This window comes from Cavia porcellus, unplaced genomic scaffold (genome assembly GCF_034190915.1).
Source record: "Cavia porcellus strain 051 isolate PalLab524CR breed Dunkin Hartley unplaced genomic scaffold, mCavPor4.1 scaffold_25, whole genome shotgun sequence".
NCBI classification, from domain to species: domain Eukaryota; kingdom Metazoa; phylum Chordata; class Mammalia; order Rodentia; family Caviidae; genus Cavia; species Cavia porcellus.
The window spans coordinates 39,877,443-39,892,920 of NW_026947508.1; the positions used below are offsets into that span (position 1 = coordinate 39,877,443).

Consider the following 15,478-nt stretch of genomic DNA (forward strand, 5'->3'; position numbering starts at 1 on the left):
TATCCATTTCTTTTCATTTTTACTTTGAGACACCATCGGATCCAAACCTAACCTTCCTCCTTAAACAGATATATAGAGAGACATATATGTCTACAGACATATATACATGTATCTATATTTTTTTTCTACAGAATAGGTTCCAGAAGACCAATTTTACTAGGTATTGTAAAATTTTCCAAATAGCATTAATAATTCGCATTTCTACCATTACTGAACCTAATTCATGAATCATAAGAATTAACAATCTTATCATTTATGCCCACTTGCTTTTAAAAGGGATGAGGTAATTGAAACACTAAAAGTTTAAAATGAGCTTAGCAACTAACACCCTGCAAGTATTTAGGTTTCCACTACAATCTCTCACCCACAAATCTCAGAAGCAAACCGAGAAGCACTAAAGCTGCTCTCCTTTCCTGCCCAAATAAAGCCTAACAGGGAAAAAAAATCACCAAAAAAAAGAAAATCTGAGTCTTTCACCTTTACTTCATTTTTAATTTGAGCCACCATAGGATTCAAACCTATGTTCCTCCTTAAATTGCCCTTATGTTATGATTGATAAATTGTGTCAACTTGAGAAATTTAGAACTTTAACTGAGAGACAGTAGGAAACCAGGATCCTTACTTGTAAATATCCTCATCCTGTGCAAGAGGAGAGCATATAGAATTTGTGAGTGCTACACCTGCCAGGGGCGGGGCAGGGCGGGGCAGGGCATCCTTTGTACACTGTAAGTGAGAAGAGGCTTGTTCCTCCTTTTTGCTCTGACTGCGGACTTTAAGTGTTGCCCCACTGTCATGCTACCCTGCCTTGAAACCAGCCGCTATGGACTGAAACTTCCAAAAATTATAAGCTAAATAAACCTTTCCTTCCTTCATTTTGGGTGTTCAGATATTTTGTCCCAGCAATAAGAGAAAAGTAACCAAGACACCTTAGTACTACCACCATCACCCAACCTAGAAAACTAAATCGTTGCGGTTTCCTTCAATTTGCTCAAAATAGTCTTTAAATCCCATTAACTCTACTTTTTATATAGCTCTCCTATTTTCACTACCACTACTTTACTGTAGGATGTCCTAACATTTTTTAAATCTATACTGAAATAGCTTAATTGGTTTTTCTTCATGAATCTTACTCTCCTCCATGTATTTTACTTTGCAGCCAACATATTTATTTCTCTTGCCTACTTACAACCAATGAATCAACTGGGTATAATGGTGCATATCTGAAATCCCAGCAGTCAGAAGCTGACAGAGAAGGATGACCAGGTCGAGGCTAACCTGGGCAAATAGTCCAAGGCCAGCCTGAACTACACAGCAAGACTCTCTCAAAAAAATAAAAACAAAACAAAAACAACCAGAACCAATCAGTTAGTGATAGCCAACCTCCCATGGAATAAAATTCAACCCCAAAATACATTCAGGACCTTTCGTGAGGGGGACCTCACCTATCTGTCCAGACTCATCTAACATTACTTCTCTCTCACATACTATGTTTCAACAAAATTTCAGGTACTTCAACCTAGGTACTTACCCACAATATTAACTACCCCATCAGTGAACTAGTCATGAGCATCTCTGTTATATTTATACATTCTGAGGTTTTTGTTTTGTTTTATTTTGTTTGTTTTTTTTGGTACTGGAGATCGAACTCATGACTGCACACTTGCAAGGCAGGCACTTATGCCCCTGAGCTAAATCCCCAGCCCCATTCTGAGTATTTTCTATGTCAAAGATAAGGCTAAGTACTAGAGATCCAAAAAGTCATTATGCAATTAGTCCCTATCCTGATGAAATTTATTATCTAATGATCACTAAAGAGGCTAAGTTAGTAAGTGTAGTTAAAAACAACGAAGGCAGTAATACAGTGTGTAGTGTAATGAAACTATGTATTAGATGAGAGCCAAGAAGAAGGCAAGGAGTTATAAAAGCACCAAATGTAGTTATTTACATAGGGGTCATCCTTAATTACAGTCTTATCTCTTTGAGACAGGGATTGTCATCCTGTCCCTAGTCAAAATAGTAAAGAGTAACAAACACTGACTATAAAATAGGATCACTGCCCTGTTTACTCCTGGGCAAATTACTGTGACCAGGTAAGTACTCTTATTGACCAAAGAGTTAGGTCTACTTCACCTAAACCACATGACTGCAAGTGGGGAAGAAGCAGTTCTAAGGGAAAAATCAGGAAGCTGTTATCTAAATAAGAGATGGGAAGTTGGATTATAAAATACAGTAGTATTCTCTGTAGTTGACACTCTCATTATCACTCCAAAGTATATATAGTTTCCTCTCTGGCTAAGCAAAGAATTTAGGTGGGACTGATTTGTATCCTAACTTCAGTAGGCTCTGATTTAACACAAGAGTGGGTCTCAAAGTGTGGTTTGTGACCAGCAAAATCAGTAATATCTGGGCATTTGTTACAAGTACAAATTCCTAAAAAATCAATCTCAGATCTAATGAATCAATCTTTGGGGACAGGGCCTAGAAATGTATTTTGACAAACCCCTCAGATGTTCCTGATACACAGTCAAGTCTACACAAAAAGCTACTCAATTTTAAGACAGTGATCCTTTGGAACATAGAGATTATCCAATTAGTGTCAAACTCAGATTTTTGTGTTATATTTGTGAGAAGCATGGTCTTTCTCTCCTAGGAATGAAGAACCATGCAATCCCAGCAGCCTAAGGCAGTCACCTAATAGGAAAGCCAACCTGAACAAAAGACTTATATGGAGGCTGGGCATGGTGGCACATGCTTATAATCCCAGCACTTAAAAGGCTGAGACAAGAGGATCACCTTAGCTACAAAGTAAGTTCAAGACCAGCCTGAAATGCACAGTGAGACCTTGTCTCAAAAAGACCAAAAAAAAAGAAAAAAGAAAAAAAAAGACTTGTTTTGGGTAAACTGCAGAGAGCAAATTGCAGAGAATTACAGAAAAACAGGGCCAAAGCCTGAAAGCCTTGATCAAACCATGCCAGAGGTCCTTACTCTCTTGAATCATTTCAATTATACTAACCTATAAATACTCTTTGTTATAACCAATTTGAGTTACATTTTCTGTTATTGGAAGTGAAAATATTGATATGTTACACATACATTCCTAAACACCTTTGAGAAAAGTACTAGAAAATATTATTTTAACAGGTCTCTCCCTAAATTATGGCTGCCAGATTTAGCAAATATAAATATAACACCCAGTTAAATTTGAATTTAAAATAAACAATAGTATCCCATCACCCAGGAAACTGAGGTAGGAGGATCTATGAGGGTAGCCTGGTCTACAAAATTATTTCAAGAACAGCATGAACTGCATAGTGAAACCCTGTCTCAAAAACATAAAATAAAGGGCCATGGATTTAGCTCAGTGGCTTAAGTGTGTGCCTGGCAAGCACAATGTCATCAGTACTGACTCTCAGTACCAAAAATATAAAGTAAACAATATTTAGTGGGAAGGCTCATTTAGACAGCGCACTTCAGAAGAATTGTAACCAATAATTCTTCCTGGAAGAAGAAAAAAAGATAGGAAGAGGAAGCAACAACAAAAGTCCCTAGGCCCCAATCCTGGGAACACTGACCCAGGACAGGTAAATACAAAGGAGAATGAGAACAGCAAACATGCAATATCAGACACAGTGCCAGTGGACATAAAGAAATATATTCAGGACCTCATAGACGAGTTCAAAAGTGAAATATTTAGCCAAATAAAGCAAGATATAAGAAGATTAATAAAAGAGAAACTAAGCACCCCTCAAGCAGACACAGACAGAAGAAGAGAGGAATTCAAACAAAGGAGAGAACCATTTGATGAAGAATATAAAAAAAAAATAGAATACATGAAGCAGATTCAAAGAAATTACCAGGAAATTAAAAACTCTATAGAAAGATGGCGAATCAGCTTGAAAGAAACTAAGGATAGATTATCCAAACTGGAGGACAATTTTGCAATGTGGGATTATGAAAGGAAAAACTTTTTAAAAATAACAAGGAAACAAGCAGTAACAATACAAAGGCTAGAAGACAACAAGAGGATCTATAACTTGAGAATAAAGAATGTGAATGAAGAAGCAGGGGTACAAACAAAGAAACTACAAAGGTTATTCACAAAAATAATTAAGGAAAACTAACTTCACAAACATAGGAAATGATATTCAGAGGTATGAGGCATACAGAACTCTAGTCACCTACAACCAAATAGAGCTACACCCTGCCATATAATAATCAAGATCCCAGAAATTTAATGTAAGAACAGAATATTAAAAGCTATTAGAGACAAGAAACAGATAACCTACAGAAGAAGGCCCATCGGAATAACAGCAGACTTCTCGACACAAACCATCAAGTCAAGAAAAGCCTGCAGTGAAACATCCCAAGCCCTAAAAGAAAATACCCTCCATCCCAGATTGATATACCCTGCTGAACTGTCTCTAGAAATTAATGGAGAAACAAGATGCTTCCAAGACAAAGAGGAACTTGGGAAATTCGCAACCACCAATCCAACTCTACAGAGAATACTGCAGGGAATTCTAGAGAGAGAGAAAAGTACTAGGATTCCAGGAATAGTGGCAGAGAGGCCTCAATGAATGGAGCAGAATAAACAAAATAAAGAAGATAAGTGGACAACTGATGGCAAATAAAGAGCATAACAGAAATGAGGCAGAGAAGATTTTATTCAAAACTGATATGATTGATAGTATCAAGTCTAAGAGTATAGGCAACTACACTGAAGATGACAAGACTCTACGATACACATTCTGGTTTGATAACTGTCAGTTTTTGGAGTTCTATACTATATACAAAGTTATGTTTTATTTTGTTATATACTGATATATTCAATTATACTATGCCTGATGATATAGCCAATTCTACTGGAGATAACAAGAGACAACAAAGAAACCATGGTAGAACGATTTGTACAACGGTCTTAAATTTTTTCATTTCATGTGTTTATAGGACTATGTTTTGTTTTGTCTTGCTTTGTTTTGTATTTCTATCCTTTCTATATTAGAGGGAGAAACATGTTAAGACTCATGCATGTGTAGAATTTATAAACAGTTTATGAGAACTGATCTTATGACATATGATGAAATGAACAGATACTCTGAAGAAAAAGAGACACTAAAACATCCAGTGCTGATCCTAGAGTGTCATAATGTGAAACCCAGAAATAGTATTATTCTTTGTTCAGAGTGATGTTAGCCTGCTTGGGTTTATTCTACTTCAACATAATTGAATATATGGATAACTGCATATATGTTTAAGTATATAGGATTGATAACCATATTCCTACGTTTTTGTTGGATAGTTGAACAGAACTAGTTGCAATCTCACTGTCTGAATCTCCACTTTATATGCTCCACTTTAGTATCTTGAATAACTATTTGTAAGAAGACAATCTGTAATCATCAATTAGTGATTTCTTACCATTTATTTTTTTATCTTTGAAATTATGTATTATTTCTATCCGTTTTCTGTTTTGTTTAGTCTTTCTTTAAATTAAATTTTTAAAAAAAAGATACTTCGGGGGCTGGGGATTTAGCTCAGCGGCATAAGCGCCTGCCTTGTAAGCAGGCAGTCGTGAGTTCGATCCCTGGTACCGATAAAAAAGGAAAAAGACAAAAAAATAAATAAATAAATAAATAAAAAAAATAAAAAAATAAAAAAAGATACTTCAGTACCCAGGGCTGATCACGGAGTGTCATGATGTGAAATCCAGCAATACTATTATTCTTTGTTCAGAATGATTTTAACCTGCTTTGGTGTGTTTAATCTAAACATAAATGAAGATATGGATAACTGCATGTATGTTTAAGTGTATAGGATTGACAATCATGTTACCAAGTTTTTGTTGGACAGTTGAACAGAACTGTTTGCAGTCTTGCTGTTTGAATTCCCACTTTACATGTTCCATTTTTGTATCTTGAGCAACTATTTGTAAAACGACAATATGTAAACATCAACTAGTGATTTCTTACTGTTTTTTCTCTGAACGTATATATTATTTCTACCTATTTTCTGTTTTGTTTAGACTTTAAATTTTTAAAAAATACCAATAAATAAATAAATAAAGTAAACAATATTTTACTTTGGTATGTACCAAATTTCTTACCTATTTTATCTGACAACAATTTCTACTGCTGCCCTCTAGGAATCACAAAGGCCCAAGTCACACCTATCAGACAGATAGGACAGCATGCACCCCTCTCTCTGCACTTCTGCCAAAGTTTTTATAATGTTTACAATACTTTACATAGCACAAAAGCTCCACCAGTCACATCATTACTTATCCTCTTTTCTTATACCTTCCCATCAGTCCACTTGAGCCATATTGGCCTACTAGGTGATTTCTGACTATATCACAGGGTAGTGCTTATCTCAGGATAAATTCATCCAATGCTGTCTCTACTGGTACACTCGCCTGCCCTTACACCTACCATATTTAGATAGTGAGATCCCACACTTCTCTGGATCAGGCCCTCAAGGTCTACTCAGCTAAAATAGTAGTTCCTACACTCAGCTCTCTATTTTGTTCTCTGCCTTTTTTTCTTTATAGAATTTATCACAAACAATGTACATACAAGTATTCAACTTACAAATTCATGTATTCTCTTTCTTCCCTCACTTAGAAATGCATATTCCATAAAGGTAAAGGTTTTTGCAGTTTCGTTCACTGCTGCTCCTAAAACAATGCCTGGCAGTTAAACAGTTTTTGGAAATTATGAACAGATATATACACAAAAATATTCATTGGCATTTAACATTTTTCAAGCATGATGCAAACTAAGTACTTTACAGTTAAGAATTCACCAAATATTCACAACAACTTTACTGAAAGACTATCACTATAGTGTTACCTAAAACTATAGTGTTATGTAAGAAATGACTCTAACACAAACACTATAGTGTTTACTAAAGACTATCACTATAAGTTTTTAGGTGAGGAACCCACAACACAGAAAAGGTAACTGCCCGAGGCCACACTAAGAAGTGGCAGAGGCTCAATATGAATTCAGGTCAGTCTGACTCGAGGGCTCTTGCTCTTAACCACCCCCCCCCACACACACACACACAGTCTCTAGATTTCCGATAGGGAGTCAGTTAGGTCATATCATACATTTTAGCTCAAAGTCATAATCTCTAATATGTCTATTTAAAGTAGTATTATAATTTTAAGGCTAACATCCAAATCATAAATCATTCTATAGGTCCCAAGTTTAATTTACTGAACTTTAGAATTTGAAGATTATAGTTTTACAAAATGCTCTCGCATGTTCATTTACTTGCTGTGTTGTGATTCTTGGCTCCAGTGCCTGTGTTTCTCAGCTGAGAAAAGGGACATCACAGAAATTAGCTCCTTCATCTTGTAGTAACTGACAAGACAGAAAAGCCTGCTACATATTTCACTGTTAATAGTATGTGACTCTATGAATTACAACTTAGAAAATGAAAATGGGCTTCCCACTGCTAAATGAGTTTTTTAAAGGGAAAAATTAAAAAAATAAAATAAAAGGAAAAATTCGTTAATACTATTTATATACAAACACAAAGATAAGAATTTTGAAAAGAGTTACAGTTTTTCAAATTACTTTCCACAATAGACACTGTTGATTCCCTACTTCAATTAGACACTGTTGATTCCCTACTTCCCTTCTTATCAGGAGACACTGTTGATTCCTTACTTAACTTCTTAATAGAATCCTTCCCTAACACAACAATATCTACCTAAAGGGATGTTAACACCATACCAAATTAGGGGGCATAATGTGTATAAGGTAATGACCAGGGATTGGTTTAGGAACTAGCATATGACCCAATTCTAGCCAAAAAAGATGTTACAAAAAATGTCTGATTGACATTTTTGGAGAATTTCCTCTCTCCAAAAAAGAGAGGTAGAAGAGGAGATATCTTTCTTCTTCCTTTAGAAGTTATGTATGACTCTAATGTGTGGAAAAACTGCAACCACTTTGCTATTAGCCTAAGGAGGAAGCAATCCTGATGATGAGAAAAATGAGCAATCCACTCATATACGGTTGAACAGGATATGAGTTTTACTGACACTGCTGAACTGTTAAAATTAACCAATCTGAAGCCTATTATATGAGAAGGTAAAGACTTCTATTTCTTAAACCATTCTGAATTAAGTTCTCATGCTTGAAGGTAAAAACATACTAACCAAATATGTTTTTATGAAACATATGCCAGAACTAGTATTAGAAAAGTTTGTGGTTAATTGTACAAATGCTTATTAGAACTTCAACATGAATCACACCACACTAAGTGACCCTGTTATAAAACTGAAAATCAAAAACCCTAGTACAAATGTAAGAAATGACTCTAACACAATGTATTTTTGGCACAAACAACTTGCCTGGCATGGTGGTGCATGCCAGTAATCCCAGCACTCAGGAGGATGAGGCGGAAGATTGCTGCAAGTTAAGAGGGCAGGTGGGGCTGCAAAGTGAGTTCAAGGCCAGCCTGAACTGCATAGTGAAACCCTGTCTCAAAAAAACTAAAAATAAAAATGAAAACCGTATTTAAGATTACATAACTATATGGTCTGGATTTGTCTTCCTGTAACCTCCAACAAGGCTTTCTGGCCAACACATAGAACATCAGACCATTATCAATGGTAGATGAGACTGACTTTAACTTTCTGACCACTACTGGATCACAGGGTAGTTTTCATGATACATACAAAATGGCATATGATCTGACAAGTAGATCACTGCTTCTTTTGTAAACATCAAGAGAGTTCTTATGCATATTTATACACAAGAAACAATATATACAAGCAATTTGAAAACTGATCGTTAATAAGATTTGATGGCTGACCTTACCTTGTTACCACTTACCAAGTCCTATACATTCTAAAATCAATTGGGATTATAGCACATGAGTAAATTAAATATCCATTTGGCCCTGTGCTGTGTAAAACACTAACCTAGTATCTCTGGAAAATTTACTACTCATTCGTAATTCTTCGAAGTTTCAAAAATAACTTTTTTTTTTGCCTTTTTTTTTTTTAAACCGGTACCAGGGATCGAACTCACGACCACGCGCTTGCAAGGCAGGCACTTATGCCACTGAGCTAAATCCCCAGCCCCTCAAAAATAACTCTTAATCCATAAAATCTTGCAAATGACATTAAGTATTACATTTTTACATTATTTCTTTTATTAAAGTACCTGTAAATTTAATGGTCACATGCTTACAATAAATAATATCAATTTTTTTTGAGGCAGGGTGTCACTATATAGTTGAGGCTAACCTTGAACTGTTGGTGGTCCTCTTGCCTCAGTCTCCTAAGTGCTGGGATTATACAGACATGGCAACACTTTTCTTTTTTTTTCTTTTTTTCTTTTTTTTTTTTTTTTGTCTTTTTCGGTACCAGGGATTGAACTCACGACTGCCTGCTTGCAAGACAGGCACTTATGCCGCTGAGCTAAATCCCCAGTCCCCTGGCAACACTTTAAAATTTAAATCACAAATGAAACTTGTTAGGTCCACAGGCCTACTTCATCATTGACTATTTAAAGAGATACAAAAACAGATAAAAAAAAATATGAAATGCAAACCTCAAATAATGTCTTGTTGAGATAAATTATATTCATGAAGTAATTAAATGCTGTAGTGTATGATTCCAAGTCAAAATAACAGACTGCAGCCCTAAGATATAAAGGAGTGCAGTACTGGAACTTATGGTGAAAGTTTTGTTGGGTTTTTTGTTTTAGCTTCTTTGCAGTACTGGGTATTGAATCCAGAGCCTCTTAAATGCTAGGCAAGAGCTCTACCACTGAGCTACATCCTTAGTCCTTTTTTATGCACCAACACACCTAGCGGGACAAAATTTAAGAAGGGAAAGGACAGAGGATATGGCTCAGTGGCACAGCATGTGCCTGACAAGTACAAAGTACTGAATTTAATTCTCCAGTTTAAAAAAAAAAAACACTTTGAAGATGGGGATGAGGTGAGTATATCCTAAGAAAAGTATATATAAAAATGAGAATTAGTGAAGTATAGTCAGGATATTGAGGTAGATGGAAAAGAAATGTACATAGAAGATTAACAATAAATTTATAAATAAAAGGATCATTGTGCAAACTTTAAGAGTATGTCCTCTGCTAGCCAGGCATGCTGGTCTAATGCTTGTAATCCCAGTTCTCTGAAGTCTGGGGCAAGAGGATTACAAAGTAACTAGGTTCAATTCCCAGTACTGAGGGGAAAAAGTCCTCTGCTTTAAAGAAATGGTTGTGGTGTATAATCTCAGCTATTTGGAAGGCGGAGGCAGGAGGATTGCAAGTTTGTGGCCAACCTGGGCAGTTCAGCAAAGTTTTGCCTCAAATAAAAAATAAAAAGGGCCAGGGATACAGTACAGTAGTAGAATGCCCCTGGATTCAATCTCCAGTTTAAAAAAAAAAAATCGCACTTTTAATGAAACCTAGTTGGATAAATTACATGAAAGCGATCACTAATCTTTAAAATAGAACATGTAAAAAATTGACACAGCCTTATATCATTTGATTATTTTATACTACAGTATCATTTTAAAAATGACACTTAGATCATAAAAGAACTATCTTACTAAACAAAGAAGAAGCATGGTATCAAATGAACTATTTTACCATGCTGAAAATGTCAAGTATGTCAGAGTCAGTAAATATGTTTCCCTGAAATAACCCTTCCCTTACGGGGGGAAGGGAGGTAACCAGGAATCGAACTCAGGATCTCATGGTTGCCAGGCAGGCGCTGCACCACTAAATCCCCAGCCCAAAACAACCTTTTCATCTGGCTTCAAAGTTAGAGAAACTTTACCAGCTTGATAACCAAACTACATATTCAGTAACTTCTAGACCACCAGTTCTCAAACTGTGGTCCAGAGTTCCTAAGACACTTTTAGAGAATCAAAATGTCAGAATATTCCATAATATTATGCTATTAAGACATTATGCTACCTTTTTTTTTTTTTTTTTTTTTTGAGACAAGGTCTTGGTACATAGTTCAGGCTGGCCTTGTACTTGCTTATATAGCCCAGTGTGGCCCCAAACTCATGGTGATCCTCCTGCTTCAGCTTCCCAGGTACTGGAATTACAGGTGTGTGCCAACACATTCAGCTTTGTTTTTATCTTTTTTCAACTGCACAGTGGAGTTTTCCATTGGCCATAATTATGTAGTATCTCAGTGGATTCACTGAAGAAGCAGATGTGAATTTAAAGATCTACAGAACTGGATATTAAAGTTATGTGCAAAACCTTAAAATCATGCCAGTCTTCTATTTTTTTGTTTGTTTGTTTTGTTATTTTGGTATGGGGGATCAATCTCACAACCCTGTGCTTGCACTTGCCAGACAGGTGCTTATGCCACTGAACTAAATCCCTAGCCCAAATTTTTTGTTTTTTGAAAAATATAACATTTTAAACAGTTACTGTATAATGATTCATGTTTAAGTAAACATTTCTATAACTTTTGTTTCATTCTAATATAGTAAATATCCAAAGAATCTAAACAAAATTACTGATTACCTCTTTAGGGTCCTCAAAAATTGAGTCTAAAAAGGTTTTTGAAATCAAAAATATTGAGAACCACTCTAATAGACCTTCCTATGTATTTCTATTAAGTAAAATTTTTATTCTCTATATACTGAGATGTTGCTACTCTTAAAATTTTAGAAATTCACCTTGAAAAAAAAAGTTCACAGTCTTCTTTTTTCGAGACACAGTCCTAGTATTCAGTTTAGGCTAACCTTGAACTACGTGTCCAAGGCTGGGTTCGAACTTGTGTGGCTCCTCCTGCCTCAGTTTCCTAAGTGCTGATATTACAGCTGTGCACCACCACATCCTGCCTAAAAATGTCCACAATCTTAAATGAAAATAGTGTCCATGAATTTTTAAAAGGAGTAATTTATTACATTTGCTTAAAATAGCAATATAAAAACTAACGTGCTAAGTTAATAGATAACTATAAATTTGTGCACGCATTTATGCCAGTTGTGTACAGTTCCTATACTGAAAGTGGACTCTTTGAGAGGTCTGTCCACCAAATATTTTGCAATAAAATGATCTCAATTCCCAAATTACAGGAGGATTCACCAAAATGCTTATAAGTAATTCTCAATTCTATAATCTTAACATTTTTAGAATAAGAAGTTATACTGCATCTAAATAGTTTAACATTTCTATAGCTGCTGGAAAACACAAAAACATTAAAACATTAAACCTCATTTAAAAACAATTCTTACACTGTCAGTAAATGATCATAAACCTAACCAATCCATGTAGTTATTAGAAATCTTGAGGATGGGGGCTGGGGATTTAGCTCAGCAGCATAAGCACCTGCCTTGCAAGCAGGCAGTCGTGAGTTCGATCCCTGGTACCGATAAAAACGAAAAAGACCAAAAAAAAAAAAAAAAGAAATCTTAAGGATGCATGACAATGATCATTATTGAAAAACAGGTTTTTAGGCCACTAGAAACAGAAACAAATAAGAACTTTACATTTATGAACCCAGCATAACGGCACACACAATGAAATTCCTCTCCTCAGGAAGGTAAGGCAAGAGGATCACAAGTTTGAGGTCAGCCTGGCAACACAGCAAGACCATAGATCAAAATAAAAATGTCTGTAGCTCAGTGGCAGAACAATTGCCTAGCAAGTTTGAGTCCCTAATTTCAATCTCTAGTACCATTTTGTTTGTTTTTTGAGACAGGCTTTTGCTAAGTAATCCAGACTAGCCTCAAACTTGCAGCAATTCTCCTGCCTCAGTCTTAGTGCTGGGATTCTTCTAGGAATGTGCCAGCATGCCAGGCTCCATTTTTTTAAAAAAGGAATTTTACACTCTGGTTCAGTCTAAAGTTAGTATTTAAAAATATATTTGAAATATACTGGTACTATTACAATTAAAGGGCCCCTATGTAAACATATGTCTAACTCAAAAGCTATTTAAGAGCCAGATATAGTGGTATATGCCTATAATCCCAATACCTAACACTCAGGATGCTGAGGTAGGAGACTTACCATGAGTTCAAGGCCAGCCTAAACTATGTAACAAGACTCGGTCTCAAAAAAAAAGACTTAACTCTAGGCTATTGGCAACAGCCAAGAGAGGTCCAAAGACCCTAAGCAGAAAAACATCTAAAGATTAGAAAAAGTGTTTCTTAGTTATTAACTCAACATATATTGACTATCTACTATTTGTAAGCTCCTGGACAAGCTAAGATGCTTTTCTTTCTTTCTTTCTTTCTTTCTTTCTTTCTTTCTTTCTTTCTTTTTTGTACCAGGGAATCGAATTTATGGCCTCAGGCTTACCAGGGAGGCACTGTGCCACTGAGCTATATCCTGACCCAAGAAGCTTCTAACCAGATGGAAAGATGATTCTTAAAGTCAACTGTGTACAGAAAAGTATACATAAATAAATTCAGATACTACTCTAAACATAATAGAATAAATTTTATCTGAGACGTGCTAGGAGAAGGAGGAAGAGGAATGGAGTGATAGAAGAGAGCAGAAAACATTTATCCAGGCAAAGATGGTATCTGACCTGGATTCTAATATACATGATTTCAACAGGTAAACCCTAGGCATTCCAATGAAAGCCCTCCAAAATGAATATAAAAGCACTAAGGAACAGCAAACACAAAATAGTTTCTACAGATATTACTGTGGACTCGAGGAAAAGAACCAACTGGAAAATTAAGTTGGAAACAAAAATAAAGGGACTTATATCACAATATAAATAATTTAGGCCTTGTTTTTTTCAGTAGGCAAAAGGAAGCCAGTGGGAGATTTTTAAAGCTATTAGAAGAGATAAATAAATAAATAACGCCATTAGAAGATTATTGAAAGGTAAATCCTTGGATGGTACTTTAACATTAAGTAAGTCCCTGACTTACAAACAAGTTCTTCTATCTGGCAGAATTGTTCGGAAGTCGCTCATAAGCCAACAAAGTAAGTCATATACAGTACACCTGTGATGTTCACAACTCAAATGTTCATTAGTTTGAGGACTTACTGTACTGTTGGATAGAGTAAAAATAGGAAAACAGTGTGTTACCACACCAGTACAGACAGAACCACTGCAGAATAATATTTAGGCAATATCAGTACCAGTACAGAATAATAAAGCTGATGTGGTGTGGGAGTTAGGAAAATGATAAGATATAAAACATGCTTGCAACCACTTCACTTGATGATTTACTTATAACTTATTCCCATTAAAAATTCATTGTAGATAAACAATGTCTGAGCATACTCAAGTATGGTTCTTTTTTTAAAAAGCTGTTAGAAATAACCGTATCTATATTAAGGCCTCAAAGTGGACATAAAGAACAGCATACATGTATCTTCATCATTCTGAATAGAATCTCATAATGCACAATTTCATTCAAGAAATAATGTACATGATTTCATCCAAGAAATAATGTTTTAAACTCAAAAGTTTGTTTCCACAGAAAATAAAGTCTGGATCAGGATTTTCCATGCAACCTTATAATATCCCTACATATAACACATTTTTCTGTAACAGTGAGCTTTTCTTAAATTACTTTTGGAAAACTGAATTCAGTATTTTTCTATCAGGCTAATTATTTTTCAACCATTAGTACCTACCTTACATTTTCTCCTCTCCTCATTCACCTCCCCACCCAACAAATTCTCTTTTTATGTCTCAAAGGCAAACTGAATGATACAGTGTGATTCTAAGGCAGTTTAAATATATAAATTTTACAGTTACAGAAACGTGTTAAACTTAGTTTTTATGAAAGAGGTTTCAGTGATACACTAAATTTCTAAGCACATGAATGACAAATGTGCCTGGCAGAAGCAATGCTTCACCATTAGGGTGAAACAAAGGGGAAAACACACAATAGATGGGTGGCAAATCTTACAAACTTTGCAAAACTGAAAAGCTGCATATGGACTGCAATCACAACTATAAAAGGAAATGAACAATCCAAAATAAAGGAAAATTCAAAATCTGAGTCATCAATAAGAGTAAAAAAGGTTTTCTCAACATCAGTTTTAGATTTTAATGAGCAGCATTTAATACTAACTGAAAAAAAGGATATTCACTGTTTGCAAAGACACAGGAAGTATTTCTACATACCTTCTATAGAATAATTATACTTAATTACACTTGCATGGGCTCAAATCCTTTCAAGCATTTCCAAAAATATACAGTCTTATATTAAGTGAGGTTCCCAAATGACACACAATTTCTTCTATAGGCTTGGTAATAAGACTTTTTAAAAACACTTAACGAAATCATCCTCAACAAAAACAAGCAGTCACAAAGGCTCTCTACTTATTCAAAATCATTATATAAAGTACTGTCTGTAACTGCAAACGATTTGAAAATCTGACAGCCAATAACCATAAAATAAGAGGGACTCTAAAAAAGAAAAAAAAAAACTTTTTCGTTTTCCTTTTCTTCCCTTTCACTATCAGATACACAAAATGTCTGTAACAGTCTCAGTCTGTCAGCTCTAAAATAT

At 35.3% G+C, this 15,478-nt stretch overlaps 1 protein-coding gene across 3 annotated transcripts in view; it reads right to left on the minus strand.

The window, feature by feature from the left end:
- The window catches only part of Pik3r3 (phosphoinositide-3-kinase regulatory subunit 3), a 178,372-nt gene that overhangs the window by 98,272 nt on the left and 64,622 nt on the right, over positions 1-15,478 (minus strand). The window lies entirely within an intron of this gene.